This window comes from Lissotriton helveticus, chromosome 8 (assembly GCF_964261635.1).
Source record: "Lissotriton helveticus chromosome 8, aLisHel1.1, whole genome shotgun sequence".
In the NCBI taxonomy this organism is placed as follows: domain Eukaryota; kingdom Metazoa; phylum Chordata; class Amphibia; order Caudata; family Salamandridae; genus Lissotriton; species Lissotriton helveticus.
The window spans coordinates 1,147,235,657-1,147,257,880 of NC_136069.1; the positions used below are offsets into that span (position 1 = coordinate 1,147,235,657).

A 22,224-nucleotide genomic window follows, 5' to 3' on the forward strand; every position below is an offset into this window, starting at 1 on the left:
GAAAGGCGTTTGTGCACAGCCCTGGGAGTTGTCACAAACACACCTCTCCTCCCCCCAGCCTACCTCTCCCGACACCACACCCCCTCACACCACCGTGTTGATATGCAGGTAGAGGAGAGAAGCACTGAAGTGAAGCTTTCCAAACTGGGCAAACTGGTTTTGACGGTCCCGGGACAGTGTCAGAGTGGGTAAAAGAGGAACAAGATGTGGCGTGGTGCAGCCTTGCTTCTGCAAGATTAAAAGAAGTCGCACAGGCAATGACTCGTAACGTTTTTGTCACGAAATGAACTAAACAAAATAGAAAATACATCTCAGTCGCTAGATTTAAAACACGGACTTCATGCAAGTATTTATTTATTTGATCGTTTTTTATAGCGCAAACTTGACGGGTATCAGAGCGCTTTATAAATTTGCAGAGAGCAGCACAGTGATAGAAACAAAGTCATATATGAAGAAGAAAAATACAGGATATAGCACTTAGCACCCATAGAAGAGAGGGTGCGATTTACAATGTTCAAGAGCAGAGGGGATAACTCAATAAAAGCCAAAAAACGTGTGTCTGGTCACAGAAAGCAAGCTAGACGCAGCTGGGACATCGGACTGCCGAAAGGCTTATTTTTTGTTGGGACTGTAGCTCCAGCAAGAGACTTACAATGACAGTCAAATGGTCGGGTTAGGCCCCTAATAAAGTGCCGTGGCCAGGGGAGGGGTTGAAGCAGCGCGAGGGGGCAGGGATGCGAGGAGGAAGTCCTGGGAGGGGGGAGCCCGGGCGGGGCCGCATCTCTACCAAGTTAGCCGAGGGGACTGGTGGGGGTGGAGAAGGGGGTTGCTGAGGCCAGAGTACGGAGAGCGATGCGGGGGTGATAGTTTGTTTGTTGGTTTTGGTAGCGCGGACTTTGCAGTGGGTTGGCGGGGCGCGTCTCGATGGGAGCATTAAGGATGCGTGAGGAGAAAATTATAGGTGAAGGAAGGCAACGTTGAGTTGCGTGAATGAATAGTGACAATGGTGAGCAGCAAAAATACATGAAGTAGCAATCGGTACATTATAGGAGGAAAAGTGATATGTGTGCAGGTTTCAGAAGCGTACAAAGTGCAGGTAGAGGTACAATACTGCAATAAATGGCAGACACTTCAGAACAAAAATAGTGTAAATGAAATGGGCACCGCAATAAATTAAAACTAGTCAGTCACAACACGGGTAAAGTGTGGGCTGTAGTATTTCGCAACAGATTCGGGGAATGGAATTCACGGAACGTGTCACACAAAGATGCGCGATTATAGTATGCTGGGTTGTGACTCGTACGAGTGGTATTGTACAGGGTCTGCGTTCACTCGAACAGAAAGAACGCTGCGGTCTTAAAGGTCTGATGCCTCGTGGTAGAGGAACAGTGGGGTCTCCTCTCACTTAGTGAGGTCTTGAATGTGTTTTAAAGTGGGCGGCAGAGCTCTTTAAGACTACCAATTTTCGCAGAAATCTTGCAATCTCATAGTCCTGTTTCACCCGTTTCAGACGTCGAGAGTGTGAACATGTTTAGAAATAAGCCTCCGCGCTGAAAGTAGAAACAAGGTCACAGCAAGATTAAGGGATTTGTCCAAAATCACGGGATGTTCAGCCAACGCTAGGACTCAGCTAGCGGCAGGCAGGCAGGGGAGGAGGGGGGAGGAGAGTAGGGGAGGCACGGCCTAGCGGCCGTGCAATCAAGTAGTGAGGGGGCGGAGCTGGGGGAGGCTGTGGAAGAGAGTAGGCAAGGCGACACGGCGGGAGGGGGCGGAGCGGGTAAACAAAGACGGACATGCACGCGCCCGTGACTTTTAAGGTCAATGCGCATGCGCATAAGCTTAATGCGCATGCGCATTGACCTTAAAAGTCACGGGCACTGCAAGGAATCGCCACGATTCCTTGCAGTGTGGATAAAGAGTGGATAACTCGCAATACTCTCGCCTTGCTCGATGCGCATGCGCATCGACAGGCGAGACCTAAAAATCATGATTCGTGACCAGTGCTATCATAGAACGGAAAGTTTAAGGACATAATAATGGCATCGTTGTCACGCTCGGGACCCGCAGGCTGCACTGATCCTAGCCACCGCATGGCCGGTCACCAATGGCACTTGAAGTAGCAGGAGATGTTGTAGCACCCAAGGTAATGTGCTGCATGGCTAAATACTTAAAAAGTCCAGACGGCGAGACCTATTGGCTATGCCAATGCTTGTTTTAAGTAGGTTTTAAACTTTTTTGATTTAAAATTCCGACAGTGACTGTTACAATTTACAAGCAGGCACACCAAGTCCCTTTCATAGATCCTGGTAGTCGGTGTTCAGTGGGATGACATACCTTTATGAGCACGAAATTAAAGGTTGCAGCATGTACACAACAACACCTCAATACGTTAAAGGAACCCCAAGTCAAGACCTCTGCATTCAGTAGGTGGACAATGTGCTGCCCAATTTTTATTGGACATTCTGTTTGGGGGGGTGAAGGGGTCATTTGAAAGTAAGAAACCTCTTGAACTGTATTAAGTTATCTTCAGATATATAATCATAAAATGAGGACCAGGCCGAAGCTTTTTGTAGTCTGGGGTATAATCATGTGAATGATACTGTAAAAACCGCTTTGCATGTTAAAGGGGTAGGTACCAGTTGGGTGACCAAGCAATTACTGAGGTACTGGCCTTAACTCAGCCTGCAGTGCCCCCTAGTGCATTGGGACATGCCCCTAAAGTCTAAAAATAATTAACTGCTTTCATCTCATTTTTCTTGCTTTGAAAATAATTGGCCAAGACTTTTTCCTGTCATAAATCATAATACCATTGTTATTGTTCACAGTAAATTCAAGCAAATTAATTAAATAACTAATTTAAACTTCAGTTTCTTTAAATGACAATTGCATTTTCTCTTGAAACATTCATAATTCATCTGTCTGTTAAGACCTTAATTTAGGGGCAGTTTTGGAATAACGGTTCAAGGCTTTAGTAATAGTAAAGTAAAGTAAAGTCCACATTTGTAAAGCGCACCATCACCCGTAAGGGTCTCTAGGCGCTGGGGGGCCGTCGGGAAGATTAAGCGAGCTATTGCCCAGAGTCACATGGTGCTGGGCTACCCTGCCGCCGGAGCCGGGAATCGAACCGTGGTCCCCAGATTCCAGCGTCAGTCGCCCTGGCCACGGCGCCACATGAACGGCTAGCTTAATCTTCTGTCTAAAAACAGAACAAAGAAAACGGAAGTGGAATCTTGCTATATACAATTTCAGCAAAATTATGGTTATGGAGTAAATAGGAAATCTACTCCATAACCATAATTTTGCTGAAATTGTTATAGCAAGATTCCACTTCCGTTTTCTTTGTTCTGTTTTTAGACAGAAGATTAAGCTAGCCGTTCAAAAATAATCTCAGTCATGACTGGATAGTGTACTGTTCTGTTCTCATCCCTTTGTGTTTTTGTTATGCAATGACCCTGGATGGATGGCTGTGCACAGAATATTAGTAGACATCCAGGGTCTGGAACTTGGCACTTGCACTCTGATGTCAGTTATCCAGTATCTAATTAAGGTGTAGAATAATGTCTTTGTTTGTATTATATAATATGACTTTACAACAGACCATGTTTAATGCCAGAACCTCCTCGTAGAGCTCTATCAATTTACTCACCCCACTTCTGCTGCAAGAATTGGGACCCCCTGTCCCAGGAAGCAGGAGACAATTGTGTGCTATTTACAGTTGTAAGTGGGCAGGGAAAGTTGTGGTTTTATCTCCCACTAGGTTAACTCTAGAATAACTAATAGGAAGCATGCCATCATCGGTCTTGCAGTCGATTAAGAAGAAGAAAAAAAATCTGGTCTTGCGATATATTAATCCAGCCATGCCCTCCCCCAAACCCCATTTAGGAGTGGAAACCAGTTGGTTGTTACAGTACATATATGATAGCTACTCTACTAAGGCGTGATAGTTTTGCAACGCTAGTGCCATTTACTTGCTCAGATGAACCTCCTCAGTGTAGTCTGAAATGGCTGCAGACGTCACAGGATCGCTGTGGGACGTGTGCTTGTGCCTGCTGCAGTTAGCTAGAAGTTCATCTAGATATGCAGCCATCTGCCATGTGTGACCCCCTTATTTAATCATCTTTGAAACTAGCATGTGGCAAGAATGAGGGGTGCACTATGATAGTATGTAAAGTAAGATGTCAAATACTCAACTAGATGCCATATATTTGGTGTCCCAGGTGAAATTATGTTGGTCTCCAGAGTATTTATGGACTGTGGTACAATGGCTTCGTGGGGCAACACTTGACGCCAAAATATGGAATGATCCAGAGGCCATATGTTCCAGTGCTTGTCTTCTATGCTTCAAAGATCTGTAAACGGAGTACAATTTAATGGATAATAGTAACCCCTCTTATTAATAGCTCTGAAAAATGTCAGATGTGCTGTAAAAAGCACATTATTAAAGTAACTAGGCACAGATTTCTTAAATTACACCCCATCATTTTTCCTTGTTGATCTTTAAACCATACATTCTGCAAAATGTATTCCATTTTCTAAAGAAATGGAACAATTACACTGCACTGTACAGCAGACATCACATCATCCACCTAAAGTGGCAATGTTTAGTGAGTTTGGCCACCTTGGAGACCAGTAATATGCCAGCTTAGGTCAGTTTTAAGAGGTAAGGACTTGATAACATGGGCGAAGATTAAATAGCACAGATGGGCCCAAAACATAAGCAACCAATCCCCTACTTGGGAACCTTAATATCTAGGACAATCTGTTGGGATGTTGGGGTGAAATGTATGTAATACCATGTAGGTGTCATACATCAGGAATATGCTAAAAAAAAATGCATATGTCTGAAATGGCTAGTATTGAACTGCTTGGTAGGTCAACAAGCCGATCTCTCTGTTCAGCTGTACTCCACTTTGATCTGGTCTAGTTCTGCCAACTCTGAAATCTAGTATACAATGTTTTTATTTTAATTTTCCACAAACTGATTAAACAATTACACCACTGATTTATTTTTCAACTGAGCAATATCACTTAATGTCAAACATCTGAAGACACACTCGAGCTGTATGAAATATAAACTGGAAAAAAATGTACTCTTATTCTTCTACAATTTGCCAACAGTGACTAAACTGAAGTGATGTCATACAGGCTTGGTATCTTGAAATAAGGAAGAAATGCAGTGTAGTATTTAACTAAACTGCTAGGAGCTTAAATCTTGCACATAAAGGTCTGCAGGATCCTTGAGATCAGAGACCTCAAAGCATATACCGCGTTCCATTGGCCATTACTGCGAGCTGGTTATTAATTGTCACTTGCTGAGACACTGCAAGACACCATTCTTTCAGGATAGTGTCAAGCACTTTCAGAGTGTGTGGCTGTTTCCTGCCTGAATGAATTCAGACAACATACTGAATACTTTGATAGAGATGCTGATGAGAGACTGATTAGTAATTTAAAGTCTTCATTTGTATTCGCTCTACTCTCATTACTGAGAGAGGAAACCAACGCTGCCTATAAATCGATCATTTCGTTTTTAGCAACTGAGGGCAGTAATTTTGCTAATGGTCTCATGATTTTCTTAACATTCCCAGGTGGGGCTTGGGCCTACATTTCTCTGTGTGTACTGAAGATATTGTTTGTACTGCAGTAAACAGTAATAACTTCATTTAGGCTTGTAACCCTCTGCCAATTCTGTAAACTGCTGTATTGCTTCAAAAGTGGCAGTTATTATATCACAATTATGTTTTCTTAAAACAAAAAAATCATCCTGCTGTTTGAAAACTGGTGTCTCCTTAATTTGGAGCGCAAAGTCTTGAAATTTCCCACATATGCTGCAAATTGCTCTAGCAATGCAAGTAATAAATTACAACATGAGGACCTGCACCATTAGTACATCCGCTGTGTTAGATTTAAAATTAAAATCTGTTTCTTCTGCATGTGTATTAACTATTGGTGAGTTCCCAGGTATGCTTTCATTTTGATCAGAATGGACTAAACTTTATATCTCCATTGCAATTTCATTTTGACCAAGATTTTATAGTCTTTCTTTAATAAAGCATATTGAGTGGTATGATCCTGCTTTCAGGAAGATTACTTTTGCACTCTTGAAAAATGAAGTTGATAGAGAGGAATCCGACTAAAAATGTTATCACAAGCTCTCTAACCCTATTGTTTATAATGTCCCCCAAGTCCTTTTTATTAGTCCTTATATAACACTTGGTGTTGCCCTTATAAACAACCGGTTTAGAGAGATTGTGATAAGATTATCAGTGGGTCCCCTATCTATTGTTTAATTGCGAGACATTTTCACCCATCACAATAATGTTCAGTAATACTACTGAATGAGGGTCTACTTACAGTGAAAAGTTCATGAGGAAGTCTGTTTTGGCATTAGTTTCATTAACCTCCGTATCGGAAAATGGATAATCAGATTGGCATTCTGGAAAAATCAATCTGTGTTCACGGGAGGGATGCTGAAAATCTGCTGTATACAGAGTTTTACCTCTGAAAAGTTGAAGCCATAAGTATTACGGTAATGCTAGAAAAAGACCCTCATGACAGCTTCAGTGTCTTAATTCACTTAGCTGGTAATTGGAATCTTAATAGTTTGCCAGATTATGATTACAATTTTCTTAAGCCAAGTATTTTCCATGTGCTCCTCCTCTTTGTTCAGTTGACCGTATATCTGGCCACTAATTATCTTGCACTAAAAATTGAATTCTTTTTAGTCCTCCTTAGCTTGCTCCTGTTTTTTGCCCTGTGTGTCAGATTTATAGATCAAGCAATCTCTCTCAGAAGATTGGAAATCCAATAATCAACTGCTGGGTTTGCTGTCACTAGTTTGTTGATATGAAGTAATACAAACCAGCTGACTCCATGTTGTAGCCTCAAAGGCCACATTCTCCTGAAAATTACCTCTAGAGAATCCTTTTTTCCTTACAAACTCTTCGAGTGCCATGGAGATACTGGGGGAGCCCTTGTCCGAGAAAAACTGGATTAGGATTCATGAAGGGGTCAAAACTGTCAACTCGAATGTCAGGTTTAAATTAGTCCAAAATAACTTTGTACATCAGACATACCTCACCCCCAAAACACCTAGTAAACTCTTCCCGACCAGACCTGATAGCTGGCCTAGATGCGGGGCTGCTGCCTCGGACTTATTCACATGGTGTGGACATGCCAGATGCTGTCTCAGTACTGGACCTTGGTTCTGGAGAAAATACAAGAGGCGACGGGAGGTGCTGCTGGGTCTTTTGCCCGCTCCGAAGCAAAAGAAACTAAGCAGGAAGTTTCTTGATGCTGGTGTTGGCATTGGCCAAACGACGGATCGCTATATCATGAATGGGCACTGCTCCTCCAAAGATTGAACTGTGGTTAGAAGATTTGGGTGAGTGGGCGGCAGCAGAAGTAGTCAGAATGAAGAGAGTGCGGCTGGATTAGAAATTGGAGGATGATCTGCGGGCATGGACGACCATGCTGGCAGATATTAAAGACCTGCAAGCCCCGGCATTAGCATCCTCTATACGCAATCCCCCACATGACGGACATTGACGCATTATACCTCACTAGACGCTGCGGTAGCCATATAGTGAGTGTCAAGACCTAAAGACCTTTGGACAATGTATGAGGGGAAGTGAGGCTGACAATTTGCTGACAACTTGAGGTTGGGTGGGGGTGGGTTCTGGGTAGTTGGGTTCCTATATGATTTATCCTAGCTGGAAAATACAAGGTGGCGTACTGGAACGGATATATGTCTACTGTACTGTTGTGAGAAAATTTGAACAATTGTATACAGATATCAGATATCTATATTGCTGGATGTAAGTTCCTTAAATGCCAATAAAGAAATGAAAAAAAATATATAATAATAATACTCTGGGATAATTTAAAAATTGTGTTTGGTACACTTTACAGAATTTTAATGTATCTTTATTATAGATGTGCTTGGCAAAGAGTTTTGTCATCAAGGTTATATTGCCATCTCTGTACTTGTCGTGAAACACGTTAGCCCTTTGTGTCGAATTAACACTTGAAGGAAAATTAAAATTTGAATCTAAAAAAAAAACTTTTAGAGTGCCATGTAACATTAGGTCTAACAGGCGTCCTGATTGTCCCAGTCTCTGTAACAACTCCGGCATTATCCGTGAAACTAGTTGGAAAGTAAGCAAACCATGCAGCCATCAATTTGTTTGATGCCAAAATGAAATCTTCCCTTAATAACTCGCTAAATAACATGTTGAAATCTAATTACCAATTTATCTCCGTGACAAATATCCATGAGGCATAACTCTGCCCAAACACTCTTAATCACCCATAAAGTTCTGGGATTATTCTAAGTACTGTCTATAAAAGAGGAAGCATACATTAAGACCTGGAAAAGCTGGATGCAGGACAGTACCATACTCTAATACTGCACTTACCTGTTGGATGAAGGACTCTCTTATGGATCACTAAAAGTACACCAGTCAGCCTTAGTAACTTACACAAGGTATTTAATAGGACGGAGTTTCTTCCAAACACCAGGCATCAATAGATTCGTAGTGGGAGCAAAATGGATAGTGCCACAAAGGTCCGCTCCCATGCAAATATGGAACCTAAACATACTATATCACCCTCTAAGACCAGTCTTTGTGCCTATGCACAACACTCGAATACTTAGCAGTCGAGTCTGCATTCTTAATTGCGATCTCGTTGTTGGGAAGGGTGGGTAAACTCTAGGCCATCACAACACAACCTTACTTGCCAACCCACAGAGACAGAGTTGCAATGAGAATTAACCCACCATTCATGCCAAAGGTGATTTCACATTTCCATCTGAATCAAGCCATAGAAAAACGTGTTTTATTACCAACATTCACAATCTCATGCTGAGTGGGCCCAAAACTCAATGGACGTCAGAAGGACAGTCCTGTATTTACTGGGTACAAAAACTATCTCCGGAAAGGAAAGCAATTTTTCATCTTCTTTGTTACCACAATTAAAGGTTTGTCAGTCACTAAAGAGACTCTCTTGAGACTGATAGTCTAAACAATCCAGATTAGTTACAAGGCAGCAGGAATGAAGCTAGAAGGAAAACTAAGGGGGCATTTCACGAAGAGAAAAAGGAGTGATGCTCACCTTCTTTGTTAATGTGCCATACATGACTTTTGCATTGCAGTCACATGTTCTTCCATACACATCATCACTTAACATTACTGTGTGGACATTTAAGCTAACAAGAAGCACAGGTTGGACACCTGTTCACAAATGCAAACTTTTCAACCCAACCTCCGGGGGAGGGGGGGAGGGGGGTGGGGGGGGTGCATGGGTGTGAATATAGCTACTGAATTCATGTGCAGCGTGTGAATCTAGAAAAGGTACACACATCAAAATTAATGGTTACTAACAGTAGGAGTAATTCAAGTGATCCACCCACATACTGGAAAACAACATGATTTTGAAATATAGGAGGTGCTTCAAGATACAGAATAACAGGAATACAAAACGACAAGAGAATTGTTAAGCGGAAAAGAGAATCTGAATATGGCATTCACATGAATGGTGTCCAACGCATACATCGGATTTCATTTGAGGAGGGCCATGGCACAATATGATCAACTACTTAATGACACCCACAACTTAAAAAAAAAAAAAGTAAATCCAGAAAATTCTTCAAGCTGTAAAACTACTTCTACAGGTAAGTACAATTTTGTACTCTGCGGTTTTAATGGCTCTTTGTTCTTTACCTCAGGGTACAATTGTAGCATGGTCAGGGAAGCCAGCAGCTAGAGTATGGGATATGGGTTAAGATGTAGTTTTGAAAATAGCTGTGACAACAGATCCCTATTGAAACAACGACGAACAGGGAAAACAAATGAGGAGCTGCAGTTGGTGACTCCGTAGACTAGAGCACTTGAAATTATATTATTTCAAAGATTGTTTCCTTCTTTCATAGGCTGCATTAGATTCTGGTTAGGATTTTAGGTTATTTGCTGTTCCCGCAGCACCACCACCCCTGTATCACCATCAGTGAGGTAGTCCTACTAGGCTCCTGTGTGAAAGTTGCCATCGGAGCTCGTTTATCTTCTGGCCAAGATTATATACCTCTGGACTGGTGATGTGTTGACTGCGAGATAGTGTGACTTGTTGAGTGGGTGGATGTTTTGGAGTCTCTGATGCTTGGAGTAGCTTAACTGCTAGTGTGTTACGTTTGGGAACTAGTGTCCCAACACCAACTCACTCTGTGTGCTGGGGTGTTTATTTAGGGGGTCGAAAGGGAGTGGAGTGGAGTGGATCGTGGCTATGTTCAGTCCACATTTCGGCCACAGCCTCTGGTTGTAGCCTCTCTGCTCACCCTACAGGAAGCCACATGCCACACAGCAGTGCCACCTACCAGACTTTGGGTGGGCCTCTTCCTAATACTTGTTCTGCCAAACAATGGTGCAGGTTCAGGTCCCCACACTGGTCACAGAAACTTTGGTCAACCTCTGTGACTGGGATGTACGTCAGTACAACGCGATAATTTTGATCGCGGTACTTTACAACGCGGTTTTCACAACGCAAGTCGTTACAACGACTTGCGTTGGTGCTGGATTGAGGATTAATTTAATTTTCTATTCCAACTCCAGCCCACGTAACTGTAGGGTTAGGTGTTGGAATAGAAAATCAATCTATTCCTTAACCAAGAGCGCCATCCAGCGCAAGTCGTAGTAATGTCTTGCGTTGTAATGGCTGCGCGGTGAAGGTCGTGCGGTGTAAACACCGCGTTGTAAACGATGCTTCCCTGTGACTGTCAACTTGGACTTGTAATTCTGATCTTCAAGGCTCCGCCTGTAGCGACATCTAGAAATTGAAAGAGAAACCATTAATGAAGGGTCAAATTGCTTTCCGAATTGGAACTTGGTTAAGGTGTGTCAGCACAGTTCTGCTACGTGCTGCTGTCCTCTGGTGGTCCACAGTGCCTGATATGAACCTCCGGCAATCCTCTCTCCCTTTATCCTATTGATTTGTTGGTCAATTCCTTCTCTGTCAGCAACTTGTAACTAATTATTCCTGCCACAATATTGGTCAAGTCTGTCTTGGTGGGTTAAACTTTATTAATTTCTTTGAGTTAAGGTATACCTGCTTTCCCTTGGCAGAGACACAACTCCTCCTTGCCCCATACCCTGCTGATTACAGCTTCCAGCCCACCTTTATAAGCCTGGTTTGTTCCTTGACCTTGTCCTTTGAGTGAAATAATTTTCATAATTTGTACCCTCTTACTTGACGGGCCCTGGTATGATCTGGCACAGTCCCTTCCAATATCCCCACCCCAGTCAAATACTCATTTGTGTACGATAATTGTAAAGAACATAAGATACATTTTTTTAGTAGAAAAAAGGTGTCTCATTGTGTTGTCAGTCCTATAAGTTGCTGAACCGACCCTGCCAAATTCCTTTAGAAAGTTCTTTATTTGTTTACCGGATTTCTGCACTCTTCAACTAGCATGTAATCCTACTTGAATGTTTTACTTTGTTTCATTTGCCTGGTCGTGTGCTGTCCATTTTACAATCCAGTCAATGCCTTCTTGGGCTCTGGAGATCACGGCTACCCTGAAATGCATAGATTAATAATGCAAATTGAAAACCACTTTTTCAATCTCTTTCTCAAACTCTTCATTTCAACAAATGGAACGTGAAAGGGGGGGGGGGCGACTAATTGTAATCCAGAACTGAAGTTATTGGAAGATGCTGAGCCCCATCTTCTGTCCTTTTTTGGTCTCCTGCTACTTCCAGACTGTTGACAGACCCCTGCCGACAGACTGCATCCTCCAAATCTTGCTATATGTCCTTATCTACTTTTGCAACTTATGTGTCATGAAGGTAACCAAACCTTCTCTTACTGGTGTTTTTATCTCACCATTTGGTGGCAGTCCTGACTGTCTTATGGATGTGGAGCCTCTGCCAGTTGCCCCAGTCACCTCAAGCGAAGAGGCAAACCGGGATGATTATTTTTAGGCCAACAAAACTTAACTGATTCACTTATTCTATAACATTTTACACTAAAAGTAAGACATTTTGCTTTTGTGTAAGATCTCTTGTTACTATCTCTACAGAAATAAAATAGGGGGGCTGTAATGCAACCGTTTGGTATTGCAATACATTTCCCTAACTGAATCTTATTATTTTGTCTTTGCCTAGAAAACATTCTAAATGAAGTAGCACTGCCAGAAAGGCACTCGTGGACTTCCATTCTCCTGTAGCCATGTGAACATCAATTTAGCGTTTTGTAAAACAAAAAAATCCTGTTTTACTTCTGACTTTGTGATTGACTCATTTTGGCTAAATTATTGTAGTTCTTTTTCAGAGTGCCTTTTATTTTACTGCAGCCTGTGTTCTAAAGGTTCTAACGATCCACAGTGGAGTTGAAGGGTTTTGGTCTGTGATCAGTTTTTCTCAATGATATAGAATGGTTCTATCCTGTGAGACAGATGTTCTACAGTGTGAGTTAGTGGCATGGTAGCTTTCGGCTCTCCCACCCCCTTGTTTCAGAGTATGTCATTATTACTCATCCTGTTCCTGAATGAAACATTGCACCGAAGATGTAAGATGTTGGGTATTTTTCAATTTCATCGAGGCCCAAGAAATAAGCAACAGTTTTTAATGATGCTCTCCGCTTTCATTTTAATCCAGTACTCAGTACTTTTAGTTGAGGGCCTCCCCTCTGTTACCAGTGCTATCAAGATTATTTTGTACTTCTTTGGCATTAATGCTCATTTTGGTTTTTCATATTAAGTAATAGTTGAGGCAGGGGTAAGGCTACAGTGAAAGAGATTTCACCCACTGGCCTAAAATATTGATAAAATGACGAGATAAGTTTGAACTTGTAGGAATGAGGCATGTTTGTCTCTGTTTTTTTGTTGCTTTTATTTGTTTTATAGATGGATCTTTAGACAATACATCCCTATGCCAGTTTCCAATGTAAAACATATTAACTAACTTAGGACCGATTAAATAGACAAGCTGTATGCCCCAACGTTTTACAACGTTTTGAGGAACTTAGTTGCAATGGGGACAAATGTCCATGAAATGCTACTTTTTAAAAATTATTTTATTTATGGAAATGCAGCAGGGACATTTTATCTTAAATCAAAATACTAATTTATATGTTAACAGATCACCAATAATCAACATTCATGCGATTAGGAACACTGATGCTAGCTAACATTTTTTAACAAGCATTTACAATGCAATAGGTCTCGCAGCATTAAAGTTTGAGTTATTGGCATTGTGTATGACAGTGCGTTGCATACATTTTTTATCAAACTTTGAATTGGTGGGCAGTGAGAGTGTGTGCAGGAGTATGCTGTTCTTGAAAGCAGTGTGGTAGAGAGTGCAGGAATTTGGGTGACATGAGCAATGTGGATGATGCACCTCACGCACGGGGCTGACGCAGTTATTATTCACACATTCAAACACATACACACAAAATATTGATCATCACAATGGAGCACATTGGCCTCCAGGATGTGACAAATGTCCAGTAATGACCTGTTCATTACTGTCTCCAGACCCCTGTTTGTCTCAGTGGACTAAAGCATCTACCCCAGGGATCTGTGTTTCGCCTCACAGTCACATATTCAAATCCTGGCAGTTCTACCCAGCTATTCATCCTTCCGAGGTCGATAAAAGGAGTGCTATTGAGTTAGATAAAAAAAACACACATCTGCCATTCAGCACAAAGATGTCGTAAATGAGTGATTCCAAATACACAACATGTGGTTATACAAGTCTGCGAGTTGCATGTGTAAAGGCATCCAGACATTTGCACTTTGCTTTTGGAAACCGGCGTAGACCCACTTCTTCGCTTCTGAACGCCAGCACATGTGAAATCACAATATATTTTAAAAACGTTCACACATATAATGCCACAACCAAGAAGACTAGTTCACCGCTGGAAAAATAAACAGGCTGAACCAACTGAACGCAGATACAGTTAACATTTGACCTGATGATCAACATATGTGTATGTTATCACATGTGTATGCCACTGGGGTAAAGCACTCAACCAGCAGATGTGCTCTGAGGTCGTTTTAAAAAGCAATGCATGCATGCACAAGCTCGCAGACCCTGCCCTAAATATTCATGGAGTCCCGGCGCGCTCACACAGGAGCACTCACCTTCCGTTCTTGGTGACGATCATTTCGTTGGTCACCTCTTTGAACTTGTGCCACAGCTCGCCGTCCTCCAGGGTCACCTGCAGCTGCTTCTCCGTCGGGTCCCCCTTCTCCCTCCCGGCCTGCAGCTCGCTCTCCACCACATTGAGCAGCCTGGACACGGCGCAGTCGGCGTCCTTGCAGCCGGCATCAGTCATGGTGGCTTAGAGGGTCCCCTCAAACTTTTCACCACACTGTGAACAGCCTCAAGCTAATAATTGTAAATGCGTGAGGTAGGGACAGCCGAGCGACTGGACTCCCATCACAGAGGGGGGTGGGGGGGGCTGCATCCTCCTCACCTGGCGGCCTCCAATAACACGACACCAGTTCCTTTCTTAAGGGTTTGCGCAACCGGGATTCAGCACTAATTATTTGGAGGGTCAGGTGGGTGACAGGTTGACTTTCTGATTGGTTAGCTTATAAATAGCAGACATTCAAGGCAAGCACTCCATGATAATTGCCACACGCAGTCCTTATGAAGAGTTCCCGCCTTTACATGTGAGGGCCGCTTTTTGCTGAGAGGCCGATAATTGGACAACTCATCAAGGGAAATTATGTACGTAACGACCGGAAGAGAAGTGGTGACATCGTGTGTGTCTACATGCAGGTTTACATATATAAAAAAAATGTTTTTAAACACAGCTATACAAACTCCTTCCGCGATGTGTCCGGAAGTCAGGCAAAGTCGCCTGTGACGGGGGCGGGGCTGCGTCTGCACCGGAAAAGAAGGCAGGCGGAGTGAAAGCGTCTCGGGACGCCAGAAGGAGAGCGGAGTCCCTCTACATTGAACTGGTAAGTTGAAAAGAGGGGAGGGGGGCTCGGTGCACTCGTGTGTGTGTGTGTGTATGATGTGTGCGACGGCGTGTGTGTCTGTGTGTGTGTGGTGTTTTCAGCTTCCTAGGAGACAGCGCCTGGCCGCAGCGCTCGTTCACGTGCGCGTGGCACTTTGGAATCGCCTCCAAGGCGATGCGCGCGGCCAGGATTGTCTCCTGGGAAGCTCACATGGCAACAATAGGGGCTCGGCGGAGACGCGCTTCGCGCGGCTAGCCGAGACCTAAAAAGGGCATCATCTATATCTCGGTCCAAACCTGCTCCCGCTGCTCGAAGTACTCCGAGCGAAGCTCTTACCAACGATAACCTATGGCAGTGAGGCCATGCAAGGGAAGGATTAAACAACCCTGGACAAAACGTTCTCTAAAGCGCTAAGAATAATATTCAAGCTTCCAAAATATACCTCCCCAGCGCAATTAAGGCTAGAATTTGTATTACCAAACCAGGCAATAAACCGGAAGGGCGCGTATGTTTTAAAAGCTGGTATAAAATAAAGAGAGCTGCGGCCGGATCTCTAAACTCATTCCTATGGAAAGAAATATCAAGGAAAACCAACTCCCCCGTCATGGCCTATCTTCAATCAGGGATCAGCGTGTTAGCCCTACAGAACATCTGGGAATCTGGACTTCCTTTTAACAACGTCAAAGACCTGGTTAACAAGTCGATAAACCTCGTCTCTACTGAAAAAGACCAAGCAGACTTAAATAAGAGGGCCCACAGCTGGTTTATGATTCAAAGTTATTCAAAATGCTTACCACAATTGTACCTAGGCATTAGCTTCTCCAGAAAGCTGAAGGAAAGCTTCTTGGCAATGAGGATGGGGATTTTACCTGTTAAAATCCACATGGCCCCCTGGAAACGCTCATCTCCATCCACCCTCTTCAGATTATGTGGAGAAACTAAAGAAGACGTGTTGCATTTTCTGTGTATTTGCAAGACTCTAGACAGCGAGAGGAGAGAGCTGTTAAAGCCACATATAAATGAAATGCAGACCTGGTCTTGTAGACAAGCAGTGAAGGCGTGTTATGATGGGGACAATGTTAGATTAGTTTGCAGTTTTGTTCGTTTTATGAAAGAAGTACAAACAAAACTAGGTGCAGAAACCACCCATGTCCATGGCCCCCCGCCAGGTGATTGCATATGATTCCCACCATGCATAGACATTAAAACTAGCAGGCCACAACTTAACAACTGACCATTTAGATCTATGGACACAGGTGACTACCCAAGCCCGGGACTCGCATACAGACTTCGTCTGAATTAAGAAGTTCACTATAATTTTATCACATGTATTTTTAACCAGTTAAATTCTTGTTTTTAGAACAAAGTCACCCTGTTTTTAAGGAAATATGAAATTGTTAGATATGTGTTTTTATAGTTGTATGGACTGCTAAGATTTTAATTAATCAAGCAATAAAGACTTACTTACTATACCTCTCCGTTATCTGAAAGTCTGCTCGCCGCTGAATTCCCCATTATCCCCTTTTTCCAAGCTCTGCCAAATTTTCTTGAACCACTTATTAGCACCCACTCTGTTTCAATACAAATTTTCATATCTTTTGACCTTACACAATTTAATAAGCTACTGAGCGCTGTCTGAATAGCTACCAACTTCCAATTTGCTAAGATAAGTGACTTTGCAACTAAAGTACCTACAAAACAAAGATGGTTTTGCTCGGTGGAGAGGTTATTCAACTCTGATAGAATGCCGAAAAGGGCTCCGAGCAGATCAGGAGTAATCTTTTGCCCCGTTTGATTCTCAATTTCATTAAAATATTGGTCCAGAATAAAATCCAACCAATCTAAGACAAGCAAATATTCAATGTAGCCAGGCCCCTGCTTCCAACCCGCATCTAAAAATATCGTACGTATTCTGATCTTACGTGGTGTATAATATATCATCCATTTACAGTAAAACACTGTTCTCTTTAAATTGGCTGGGCAGATGGCTTTCCTGCTGTACTGATTGTGTACTGATTGTTTTAATACCATTGCACTAAGGTTATTTTGCAGCTAGCGATGGGGGTTGTTTTGCTTAAATGCTCAAAGTAACTTGAGGCCTAAAGTCTGAAGCAAAAGGCTGCACCAGTTACCAACTCCTGTTCAATGAGAGATCAAGAAGGCCAGAGCAATTTTCTCCATTATTTCAATAATAACCTCCTGGTAGCCGGTGCAGAAATGCTACATTTGGGTAAAGCTAAAAAGAGTGTGTGGCTGATTAATGTATTATTCTGCCTTAATGTCAGCCATGTAATGAATTGATTACTTAGCATGTAATGAATTGATTACTTAGTATTCCCCTCTGTTACCAGTGCCACCCAGATTATACCGTACAGCTTTGATTTTAGTGCTTGTTTTGGTTTTCCATATTAGGTCATGGTGCAGGCAGGGGTCAGGCTACAATTAAAGAGATTTCACCCACTGGCCTAAAATATTGATAAGCTGAGGAGATGTAGTTTATCTTGTCTGAGTGTGATGTAAGTTTCTTAATCTGTTACACTTGAAGTGAGTCTAAATGCTAAGAGCACCAGAGAGACTAGAGGCAGTTCACTATTTACACAGAAGGGGGCTGAGCGCACACTGCCTCACATCCCAGCAGAGTTCGCCACTTTGCATTATGGTGATTGCAGTTAACAATTAACACTTACTTGAATATTAGTAGCAGTATTTCACTACAGTTGGTGCAGATAGTGCTGTTCGTTTCTAGACACGTGTTTCAGGATTTTATCCTTAACCAGTAGAGATCAAAAGTGAATTTTATCAGAGGTTGCTAAAAAATAATGCTGCCACAGTCCTTTCAGTACCTTTCACAGGCACACAGGTGCATCTTCGAAAGCTCGTCAGCTCACTGGCTCAAGGGTGCCTTTCTAAACCGAAGGGAGATTGAAGCGTGTTGCCTCACAACCCAGCACACCTCTTTTCATTATGGTGAATGCAGTTCACAATTAGCGCTTACTTGAATATTAGTAGCAGTATTTCACCACAGTTGGTGCAGGTAGTGCTGTTCATCTCTAGACACGTGTTTCTGGATTGTATCCTTAATCAGTAGAGATCAAAAGAGAAGTGTATCCGGGGTTGCTGAGAATGTTGCCACAGTCCTCTTAGGTCTCTGTACCTCTTATAGATGCATCTCTAAAAGCTGGTCAGCTCACTGGCTCAAGGGAGCCTGTAGGAAAGTTCCCCTGTTTGACATGGTCACCCCCACTTTTTGCTTGGTAAATGATGTGATTTCGACTGAAGTGCACTGGGTTCCTGCTAACCAAGTCCCCAGTGCCAGAGCTCTTTCCCAAAATTATACTATTGTTCCCCCAATTGGCAAACCCTTTAGCACCCTCGAAGTCCCTAGTAAATGGTACCCCTTGTATCTAGGGCCCGAGGACCGAGGGCCTAAGAGCAGCAACACAAATTGTGCCCCCTAAGGGAACCCTCACAAAGCAGATGCATAGCTGCTATCGCAGGCTGCATGTCTTGGTGCAGACCAAAGTGAAAACACATACCGCACATTCTTGTGTGCCATGTCCCCTACCACTGCATGTAATATTTGTAAGTATCCCCTACAGCAGGCCTAACAGCCCTAAGGCAGGATACTGAATATTACATGTGAGGGCACATATGCGTAAACAGATATGCCCCAGTGCTGGTCAGTCCTATTACTGCCAGTGCAGGTGTACAGGGAAGCCATTTTAAAACATGTGCTGCACACTGGTGAAAGAGTTCTCCAGGTACATGATGGCTTCTCTGAAAATGGGGATGTTTACTATCAAACATCTCATATTGGTAAACCCACGCCGATGCCAGCGTTGGATTTACCAATACATGCACCTAGAGAGCACCTTAGAGGTTCCCTCTGAAAACCTACTAGTCTCTGGTGTCCTTGCTTACTGTTTTCTCCCAACCTGCCACCCGAGATGCTGTTATGACCTCCTAGGTGAGAGCCTTTGCCCTCAGGAAATCCAGAACAAAAGTCTGTCTGAGAAGAGTGTTTAATGCCCCCTCCCACAGGATGACCTGCTGATTAGACTCCTTGGGGCAGGTGAGCTTCCAAGAAGCTGCCTCCTTGGGAATGTAAATTTGTGCTCCCCTCACAGGAGAGGAAGACCCCTGTGTTCAGAGCCCCCATGGCACCTGAACAGGTGGGAAGATTAGCTATCAATACTGGCTCAAGGCCTTGAGGGTAGAGCGGTACTTCCACAACGGAAGTGGGAATGGATGCGTCCTCCCCAACAGTAACCGAAGCAAAGTTCGCATCCAACCCAAGCAAAAATGTAAAACAATTATTGATCCTAAGTTTGTGGCCTAATTTCCTCTAAAACCAGTGGTTTCCTACTGCCATAAATGGGAGCACAACCTCTTTGTTAAATTCCCCTCACACACTCTAATAGTGTCATGTTTCATCATAGGGGCACCCTGGTTCCTAAAGGCCAGGGTGGGCTCAACCGTTTTCCAGGGAGCTCTTAAAAGAAAAAGGCAGAGGGGTCTTAAAGGTTAAAAAACCACTATCACCTCCAGGTATCACTTTAATATGGAGGGGCAATGGTTATTTCAATAAAAAAACAAGAACACAGGTTTCTGTAGGATTTAATGGTCCTATGGTCCTATGACCCTATGTATGGCTATGTTGGTCGGAAGGTGTGCCATCTGTAGGCTAGTACCACCTCTAAGATGGGCTACTGTGAGGTGGCCACAATTTTTTGGAAGTGGCCATCTTTGTGATGGCATACTTAGTTTGGGTAGGACACGGATATGCCCACTTCCCACGGGAAGTGGTCATGTAGGGGGCGTAGTGACCTCCAGGGTCAGTAGTCCTTTGACTACTAACCTGCACTCACCTAAATTCAGTTTTATGGGGAGTCCTTGGCACTAGAGAAGCACATCCTGATGACCTAAGATGAAAGCGGACACAGAAGTGCAGCAAAAGCCAAGAAGAGAAGCTACTGACCCAGTACCAACCCTGCCGGCCTGTCTGCATCCCTCGTTGAAAACGGCGCCAAAGACGACTTGTCTTGCAGCCGTGGTTCCAGAAACATGGGAGGACTGCCTAGCTTCGATAGACTTAACACCTCTGGTGAACAGCAGAGCTGTTCTAAAGAATCACCAATAGAGAAGCCTCTGAGGCCTCCAGAGCTGCCAAAACCCAACACCTGAATCCACCATTGTGGACACTCCTTTGTGAGTAGCCGTTGCGCTATAGAAGAACCCAATTAACATAACATAACATTGCACCTGTCACCTCGGGCCGGAGTTAAAGTGGGCCACCAGTACCAACAAGGTTCCCCAGCCTTCCAGAGCTTTAGTCCATATAGACGTCTCCTTCTGCCTCTACATGCAGGCCCCCTTAACTGCAACTGCTCCGGTAAGGAAAAATCTGATGCCTAAGGACACCCCTGGGCCAAATGTGCCCCCGAGCATTACAAGACCTGAGCCCACTTGGTGGTTCAGCCCGACCGGCTTCCTAGCCAGAGCCTGCAGCCTCTTTTTACAGTGACTGATTCCCATTGGAACGCATTGGGCTGATTTGCAGCCTGCACCTGGCTTCCCTCATACCACTGGTGGTGTACTGTTGTTGCTGCCTTGGACATTGCCACCACTCACCTTAACTCATGGGATTGCTTCTGTAAGTCGATGTACTGTACCTGTTCGCAGAACTTGTTCTTCCTTTCACAGGATAACATTGCAGATCTCATAAATTGCACTGTGTCCACTTTTTAAAGTTAAAAGTTTTTATATTTAAAAACCGTACTTACCTGAACGATTTTTCTCCGATGCCAAATCATATATAAAGGTACTTGCTATTTTTATAAATTGGTGTGGATCTCCTTCCTGAGTCATGTCATTTATTAATCATTGTGTGTTTTTTTACAAATGTCTTGCACTCTTATGTGTTAACCCGGACGCTGCTCGACCACTTTACCTCCCTGCATAGCAAGCCCCTGTCCACTCATAAGGCCCCAGTCAAACCCGCGAGGTTTGCAGAATCTTCCTCTACTACCAACATCAGCCAAAACCCTGGTTGTACACAGCGTTCTCATGAGCAAGCTGGATTATTGTGATGCTCTCCTCCTAGGAGCTCCAGACTTATTGCTGCAAAGGCTGCTGTAGCCAAACTGGCTCTGGATAGGCCTTAAAGATCATCCGCAACAGATGCAGTGAAAGAGCTTCACTAGCACCCAGTCAGGCACAGAATTGCCTTCAAGGCTCTTCCGGTACATGGTCCATTCCACTTTAAGAATACCCTTTGGAAATATGCTCCAGGGAGATTAATCCACTCCTCGTCAGCGAATCTTGTTTGTATTCTAAATTTCAAGAAGATTAGACCGGGAGGAAGTGCCTTCTTTGTGATAGCAGCCAGCTTTGAAACCGGCTCCCAGCCTCTCTTAGGCTCTCATCTGATCTCCTACGGTTCAGGACTTCTCTGAAAACCTGGTACCCCAATCCACCCCCCCCCCCCACACACACACACACTAACTCCCACTGCCACTTTTCTCTTAGGAGCTGCTGACTGACTCTCAGTTGGATGCTCTAGCGCCAGGATACCTTTTTAGGCGCCCGTATGCTTTATAAATATTTTAAAAAAATAGATAAATAAGGGAACCCCTGGACTCTTTACACAGTATATCAACTAACTGATATATCACATAAAGAGCCAACTTCATACAGAGCCTTTTTAAATTGATGGGAGCACACTGCCTCACATCCCAGCAGGGTTCGCTCCTTTGCATTATGGTGAATGCAGTTCACAATTAGTGCTTACTTGAATATTAGTAGGAGTATTTCATCAAAGTTGGTCCAGGTACAGCTGTTCATCTCTAGACCCATGTTTCTGTATTTTATCCTTCATCAGTAGAGTTCATAAACACATTTAATCGGGTTGCTAAGAATGCTGACACAGTTGTCTCAGGTCTCAGTACCTCTCTCAGGCACACAGGTACATCTCCAAAAAGCTTTTCAGCTCACCGGCTCTAGGTAGCCTTTTTAAATGGAAGGGGGATAGGATCATACTGCCTCACATCCCAGGAGATTCCTTGAGCCAGCAAACTGACTAGCTTTGGAGATGTGCCTGTGAGTGATACTTGGACCTGAGAATAATTTGGCTGCATTTCTAGCAACCTTAAATGACGTTTCTTTCCTCTCTACTACTTCTCTCTACTGATTAAGAGAAAACCCAGAAACACGTGTCTAGAGAGATACTGCAATGTCTGCACCAAATTTGGAGAGAAACTACA

At 43.4% G+C, this 22,224-nt stretch overlaps 1 protein-coding gene across 1 annotated transcript in view; it reads left to right on the forward strand.

Annotated features, from left to right (window-relative positions):
* CNOT11 (CCR4-NOT transcription complex subunit 11) overlaps window positions 1–22,224 on the forward strand; it is a 150,017-nt gene that overhangs the window by 49,683 nt on the left and 78,110 nt on the right. The window lies entirely within an intron of this gene.